Source organism: Neoarius graeffei, chromosome 19, assembly GCF_027579695.1.
Source record: "Neoarius graeffei isolate fNeoGra1 chromosome 19, fNeoGra1.pri, whole genome shotgun sequence".
Classification (NCBI taxonomy): Eukaryota; Metazoa; Chordata; class Actinopteri; order Siluriformes; family Ariidae; genus Neoarius; species Neoarius graeffei.
Window position 1 is genome coordinate 42,708,648 of NC_083587.1, and position 6,000 is coordinate 42,714,647.

At 36.5% G+C, this 6,000-nt stretch overlaps 1 protein-coding gene across 7 annotated transcripts in view; it reads right to left on the reverse strand.

Annotated features, from left to right (window-relative positions):
- The window catches only part of ofcc1 (orofacial cleft 1 candidate 1), a 285,101-nt gene extending 282,055 nt beyond the window's left edge, over positions 1–3,046 (reverse strand). The window contains exon 1 of one of the 7 annotated variants that reach the window (XR_009650730.1): positions 2,694–3,044. The gene's annotated coding sequence lies outside the window, so the exon portion shown is untranslated. Of the gene's footprint in view, positions 1–2,693 lie in introns of all 7 variants that reach the window. The other 6 variants (XM_060900091.1, XM_060900088.1, XM_060900089.1 and 3 more) reach the window with 6 other exon arrangements.
- Positions 3,047–6,000: the final 2,954 nt, after the last annotated feature.

The following is a 6,000-nucleotide window of genomic DNA, read 5'->3' on the forward strand; positions in this document are numbered from 1 at the left end:
GGCAGTAACTCACAAATTCCCATTCCTTATCTACACACACCATGTCTTTAACACCACCAACCATGAAATGTTGTGCTGCCAAATGATTGAAAGCCTGCTTAAAATTGAACAAAATAAAGGCGCAATAAAGGGCAGCTACCTAATCCTTTAAACTTCCTCACACCAAGCTGGGCATTTGGAGTTTCCGAGACCAAAAAACAATGTTAGAAAAAGCTCAATGTCCTGAAGTAATCAAATCCTATGAGGCGAGTCCCTAAATCTCTGTCTGGGGAATGCGATTGTTGTAATGTGTTTATTGAAACGTGGGTAAGGTTTTATTTAATCCTCCTCGCTGTAACTGGAAAGGTGTGATGAGAAAAGCACACAGTCTTTCATCATACTACCATCCGACACTATTAGATTTCACCGTGTTCTGTGTTACACTTTGCGCATATATGTGTGAGTTTAATTTGTAGTTGAAACAGAATAAAGTTCACCTTGCCTTAATGTGAGTGTTATTGCTATCATATTATTGCCATTCATAATATATGCTTTCAATGTGTTTTAAGTTGCCATTATTTAGTAATTTACCTAAAATCTCAAGTACAAGAATCAAGAATATGAAAGTTTTAACAGAAAACATGTGAAAGCAGCATTGCTATAATAATAATAATAATAATAATAATAATACAGCTTTGTCTGATGTATATTTTTGATGGATAGCCTGACTATTACCGAGTTCTTATTACCTAGTTTAGCTAAAAGTCAAAACTATTCAATATGAAAGATTTCATATTAGCAAAGCTAAATGATTACAAGAAAATACAAAACTACCTGCCTGGGGTTAAAATGAATTATGTGATTATTACCTGTATTTAATTTATCTAGACTGCACAATGCATTTGTCGTTTGTATTTGTCTGCGCTACTATGAATGTTAATTTGAAAACCATTCAGTTTTCCAACCTTTGCTTGTGAATATTTGCAGATGTTAGTAATTATCAATTTATTTTAACACTTTCAACATTTAAAAATGCCATTCACATTTAAAGCATTTAGCACGTAAATATTCATGAGCCTTAATAATGCTTACAATCTTCTCCATGCTACAATTAAGTGCTATCCAACCCAGACAGCAGGTTGGAGACTGGGAGTGCAGGTATGTGTAAAACCTGTAAAAGTGGGCTATTTACAGCCACATCTAAACTGCTGACAGGTCTGCTGTGAAAGCTGTGTTAGGGCGGTGTTCAGGAGGAAGTCCTCACCTCCCAAGATGCCTCACTGTAGATATGCCTGGTAGAGGCACAAAATAATATCCATCCATTCATTATCTGTAGCCACTTATCCTGTTCCACAGGGTCACAGGCAAGCTGGAGCCTATCCCAGCTGACTATGGGTGAGAGGCGGGGTACACCCTGGACAAGCCGCCAGGTCATCGCAGGGCTGGCACAGAGACAAACAACCATTCATACTCACATTCACACCTACGGTCAATTTAGAGCCACCAATTAACCTAAGCTGGATGTCTTTGGACTGTGGGGGAAACCGGAGCACCCAGAGGAAACCCACGCAGACACGGGGAGAACATGCAAACTCCACACAGAAAGGCCTTCGTCAGCCGCTGGGCTCAAACCCAGGATCTTCTTGCTGTGAGGCGACAGTGCTAACCACTACACCACCGTGCCGCCCGCACAAAATAATAGTAGATATGAAAACACTCAGTTGAATTGTAGTAGTAGTAAAAAGAAGAAGAAGAACAACAACAACAAGTATACTGTAGCTGCAAGCAGTGATCTTCAGGATCCAACCATACCTCACAAATGCTTGATTGTGTGTGCACAAGCTCAAATAATGCCCAAGTGGCCAATTTGTGTGAGATTGTATCAGACTGTAGTGGATGCCTACATAAACCTATTTTCATTACAATAGCTCAATGTTAACCCTGTCAAATGCCTGCTGAAATCCGATTGGCCAATGGCTGCCATGTTTTGTTTTGTTTTTAAATATTTAGATCATCATCAAAGACCCACTTACACATTGGCACTTGAGCAGACTTACAGTTACTAAGAAAGCATTATTAAGCCCAAACTTTGCATATACTTTGCTTTGAAGCTACATGTAGATTTTAAGTTTTGTGTGAATCCACCTAAGTAATCATGAGTTACAACTGTTTGAGTAAATTAGGCTCCATCTTGTTAGAGTTGAATGACACTTTGCAGCCATATTGTTTACAAATGTCAACATGTTTTTGATCTTGAGGGTCATAGTCTGCTGACCAGCGAGACTCCAGATATCTAAAGATGAGCCCTAAATCCAAAGAATAGTTTGCAAAAATAGTTTTTGTGCACTACTGAGTTACACATCCTTAAAATTTTTTGGTCAGCAAAATTTGTTTCAGCAGAGAATCAGAAGATTCACTATGGTTTCAGCCAGAGTTAGTGTTGCTAGTTAGAGTTTACATATGAAGTTTGCTTCTATACAGTATCTAGTCGCATAAAATCAATATTAGCAAACTGAAGTGATGACTGATGACAGGGCTCAACATTAATGGTAGTCTGACTGTCCGGGACAACCAAATGTTTGGTCTGGACAAGTTAAATCCACATCTGCCTGTCCGAAGGGACAAATGGAATATTTGTTGAAAATCACAATTGTTATTATAGTAATTATTCAAGAGTTACATCAATAACGTTTCAACAAAACTAGTTCCATTACCTTGATCTGGCTGTTATTGTTTAAGAAATTCAGAGGAAGCCAAGTGCAGCAGGTGTGTGGGGGAAAAATAACCAGAAAAATAAATATCTGTGTCAGTCCTGCACGCCTTGGCGCATGCACCTGAAGGTGTGTCCTGGGCTGCGTGAGCGCCAAACGAGCTACAGCACGTGCGCCTTGAACAAGGTGCACCTGTTTTCAATCAGAGAACTAAGGGTTGGGCTATTTAAGGACTGCACTGATGGTAATGTGACGCGAAGTATTACGCCACGTTCAGTGCGCATTACCAAGCCTTGTTTCCGGTACTCCTGATTTTCCTGGTTTCTCGATTCCTGGTTCTAGTTCTCGTCCTCGTTTTGCCTCTGATATCCTGTTCGCACCTCGATCAACCTCTTGCCTGTTTTCCTGTTTATGACCTTGCCTGCCAATTTGTTTGCTGTTGTGTGTGTTTCCTGCACTTCCTGTACAGATCGCACTGTATTATAATAAACACTTCTGCATTTACATCCACCTCTCTCATGCATCTGACAATCTGTGGTGAATCTTCATTTCATTTGCACATTCATTGTATTGTTCTTTTGTATGGTATACATTAACCATCACAAATGTCGTAAAATATTTTTGCAGGAATTTTACGACAATGCTGAACTCACTTATAGTTTGTTTTCATTCACAACGTGATTCTGTCACCTTTATGATGTCCAACTTGTTGTCTTTTGATTTCATTTCTTTAAATTAGTTTGAACTTTACTGGATGAATCAAGATTTAACTTGATTTCCTCCAGAAGCTTTGAGTTTGGGTGAGTCTAACTCTTAAAACTGCATATCAGGTAATGGGTTCTAACAACACATGCACCATAATGGGGCACTGGATGGTTTTTGTTTATTGTTACAGTTAAAGTTTGAGTTTTATTGAAAAATTATAAATAATTTAAGCATAATGATTATAACTATACCTGCTTTTTGATAAACTTTGCTAACCACTTTCCTTTCATTTAACTAGCTAATACATAGTAATAAAAAATTTATGGTCAGAACAAGTTAATACATGGTCAGGACAAGTGAAAAATCTTGCTGCTTGTCCGACTAGACGAGTGGATTAAAAAGCTCATGTCAAGCCCTATATGATCAGGCGTGTGTGAATTTTTGGAATTTAACCAGCTATCCATGGTACAGAAATTGGGCTAAATGTTCGTGGGTTCATGGAAGGGTTAACGTTCCGCAAAACATAATTTACGATGAGAACCCAGCTAGAAATGAATCTGTTGTATAATGTAGGATAATGTAGGATCACCAATTTTGCACAGGTTCTCTAAATTAAGCCTTTACGCATATCCAGATCTAAAATATTTGCGTTAGTGAAGTATGTTTTTAGATAAACATACTTTATTGACTCCCAGGGGCTGACAACAGTATACAACAACAGGCATACAACGTAGCCAACAACAAAGGGCAAAGTGCCAGGCAATACAGAGTGCAATAATCCATACACAAAACAAATGGAATATATATATATATATATATATATATATATATATATATATATATATATATATATGGATGTGTGTGTGTGTGTGTGTGTGTGTGTGTGTGTGTGTGTGTGCGCGCGTATATATGGACACATGTTTTACTAGGAAATACGCCCCTCATATTTTTCATACAAATTGAATCTGGGACATTGAGTGGCATATTTTTCAAAATGTCACTCATGAGGGTATCGATGAATTGTTTTGATAAATTTGGACACTTTTTGTTTGTGAATGTGTCTGTATCATAAAAAGAAAGTTGCACATTGACTTGAAGTTATGACGTTTATCTTCACGTGTTGAAAAACTCATATTTTTCACACAAAACACATCCTGGACGTGAGTGACATATTTCCCGACATCTTCACTCTGATGATGTCTCTCCCAGTGTTTTCCCACTGATTTGACACTCATTTTCAAAATGGCAAGCCAGTTGAAAATTCAAACTCTTTTAACTAATTTTTTTTGGCTGTGTCTATATGATATAAAGAACATTGCACAGTGATGTGATGATATGAAGTTTATCGTCTCGTGCTGAAAAATATATTACTCAGTTGCTGCGCTCACTCATGATATATACATTCACCACTCAAAGATAAACTTCATATCGTCATGCAGCTGTGAGATATGTGTGTGTGTGTGTGTGTGTGTGTGTGTGTGTGTGTGTAATATATATATATATATATATATATATATATATATATATATAATATCCACATTCACAGGATATGAGCAATTGCGTGCTCTGATTGGCTACTGTACTGCTATCAGTTCATATACTGTGAATAGAGAAAAACAAAATGGCAGAGCGTGTTGCTGAACCAACCAAAGGTGAAATAAAAACTCTACTCAAAAACAAACCCCCAAAAATACCAAAAAAGCAACAAAATATGGAATGAAAGTATTCGATGTTAAGAACATCTCTTTTTATTTTTCAAGAATTATTATTATAGCATTTTTCACAAATTGCTGCTGTCATTTCACCGGTTTGTTTATATTCTTCATCTTTAAGCATTAAAATTTATTGATTTTTTTTTTAGACTGGTACAAAAGCTCAAAGTAGTTTGAAAATTACATGATTGAAATGTCCAAGGAAGAATTAAATAAATATCCAAAGCTATTCTACACCCCGGCACGATAGCAAGATGGCACTTTCTACAAAAAAAAACCACTAAAGTCAGTTCATGCAGCCATCAATAGTTTTTTTTTAAAAGTCCACCTCAGCAGAAATGATTTTGTCAGATGCTTTGTGTAAAGTTTTAATTTATCAAATTTCCAAAAAAAAAACATAATAAAAATGCTCTGTTTCTCAAAATCCAGTGAATGTGGATATAATAAAACAATTATTCCACTCAGTCTCGTTGTACATGGCATACGACTCGATTTTGTAGAATAATTATAAAATACATATTTTTGAGTGAGGAGCAAGCCTAAGGCAGGACTCCTGCCTTTAACATAACAGGGTGTGTTAAAGTGGTATGTTGTGTAAAACTAGCGCTTTACAAAAAAAAAGAAGAAGAAGAAGAAAAAAGCCAACATGGTCTCATACTTTTACATTTTTTACCTATTTTCATGTCTCTATTTTTATGAAAATATAAAAAGGTTATAATTACAGGCATGTTTAGCATTCTGTCTGTATGATTTTGGACAAAATCCAACTACATCATCACTTGTTCAAACTTTTCATGAGTTTAGATGGAATACAGAAACATTTATTACGATTTTAATACCGTAGAGAACTGTATGTGAATGCACTGTGATTTGTTTGGGAATTCCTTTTTTTT